Below are 2,347 nucleotides of genomic sequence, written 5' to 3' on the forward strand. Positions count from 1 at the left end.
AGTAGCTTTGCGCGAAATTCAAAAAACAAACAAACTTTTCAGTTTGAAGGTAGGCTGGTAGAGATCCTGATGAGTAATAAAATCGAATCGGGTGTACGCGCGCCCCACGCTTGGTATTGTTCGCGCACAACAATATAGCTAAAAAAAAAGGTCTCATAGATTAATTTACTTTAATCCTGCCTAAAAGAAGTTCAAGTACCGCGGCTATTGAGGATTCTCTCTTGTTTTTAAAATATCATTGCAAACATTACTTCTGATGGAAAGAATGAAAAGCCAGTACAGATGTTACTAAAATATAATCACATCATGTTAAGATGTTATTAAAATATTATCACATCATGTTGAACTAGGTTTAAATAATATGTATAAACAAAAACCTTTGAGATAAATATTAGTTTTTGAAACAGGGTTTCTCAACAAAAGGGGGGCATCAGAATGTGTGAAAAAATCTGAGAATATATTTTGAAAATAGATAATAGTTTATGCATTTTTATTATATTTTTTTGTTCATTTATTAAGTATTTAGTAAGCCGGATGTTTTTATACTACTGGCCAGCAATGTTTATAAATGAGTCCTGTTCGCATGTTTTTTAGACGTCAACCCTTCTTCGGAGCTTGCACTCACTTAGTAAATTTAAATGTATATTATGGAAATATAAGTGATGTTTATTGTATTTTAAATTAGTTTTCCTGTCACAAAATATAGAAGCAAGGGAAGAGAGTTGCAGAAAAACAAAACAGGTTTTTACAAATGAATCTCCAAGGATGAACTGGTCAGTATCAGATAGCTTTCCCAACGAAACACAGTAATCTGTTTAACAAGCAAAAGTAACTGAAACTTTCCAGAGTACGTCCCGCCACAGGATGCCAATACCATAACCAAGGGCAGAGCTCACAACGGACATTCTATAGTTGACATGTCTCTCCATTCACATCTAGCTTATAACTATTTATCAGAATTAAATCAGTGTTAGCTGGCTGAAGTGTTGGCTTCATTCAATGTACCTATTACAAAGCTAGATCAGCTAGTGTTCTGACAGCTCCTGCATCAGTCAGAAACTCTATTTCCATGCTTTAGAGTTATTGTCAAGGTCCGCTTTAGACAAACTCTTAAATATTGAGTGAGGAATCCATTTAGTCTTTCAAACATGGACCTTTCTCCCGTGGACCCTTCACCAACATTAAGCTGACACGTACAAAACGTCGAGGTTAAAGTGTAATGGACCCCTACACACCGGCGAGCATTAGATCCTTTCCCCTGGGCATCAGAGCAGCAATTAATGTGAGCAGGTCGTCAGACCTGCTAGACCGCATGTCACTGTGACAACCCTCAGTCACACGTACTTCTTGCACACTGAGATCGTTCCTTAGGGGAAGAATTCGATTGGTTTTCTGCATGTTCCAGATTCTTGCAGTTCTCCTTCATGAATCCTTGGTTGCAACAATAATGGATTCTTGGGCCTTTGCAGCATCTGGAAAAGTTCCACTCCACAAAAGGACTTCTTTAATACCTGACTACTTTCTCAGACATCCATCTTTGTGAAAAATGTCATATTTTCAGGTTACGAATCCTTTCAAACTTAATAACGTAAGGATTTAGAAGTACATAGGAAATGCACACATTAGGACGAACACAGAATAACAAATCTTGGAAGCGACATAAAACCTTCTTCTTCTTCTTACTTACTCTATGTTTTTTTTTCAGCCATCGATTCGGATATGATCCACAGAACAACAGGAGGTTCTAATATGACATGTATTATAAACAAATTCAAACCCTCTGAATTTGACTGAGTTGAGAAAAAAGAAAAATATTGGACACAATATATAACAAGTGAAACAATCTTTATCTATCTCTACAAACACAATCAAAGTGAAGGATTCTTACAAATAGTGGTTCCATTATTGGAGACATACAGCTTTCAAAAAATATGTCGGAATTCTGTGAAAAGTTAACTGGGAAAGTACAATGTCATATAAACAAAACTATAATGCTATCCTTGACAAGATGCGTGCAGTATCAACGACACTGTTGATCTTTCTGATCGAAAAATAAGAGAAATCGTATCGTAAGGCTTGATATAACCAGCCTATGGAAATACTATTTTCACTCAGCAACTTAAACCTTACTAAATATTAGGTCGTCAATAAATTAATGTTGCATTTTGGAACAATTTCATTAATCACCCCCAAAAAACGTACATCAGATATAATAGTTAAACGAATCGCCTAAACGTCACGTTAGTGTAGTTTATATAATGTGTAAGGTTTAGTATACTCTAATCCATTATAGTGATGGCACACGACTAGACACACACATTCGGCATGTAATGCTATTTGAATACAA

Source organism: Limulus polyphemus, unplaced genomic scaffold (assembly GCF_000517525.1).
Source record: "Limulus polyphemus unplaced genomic scaffold, Limulus_polyphemus-2.1.2 Scaffold383, whole genome shotgun sequence".
NCBI lineage: Eukaryota > Metazoa > Arthropoda > Merostomata > Xiphosura > Limulidae > Limulus > Limulus polyphemus.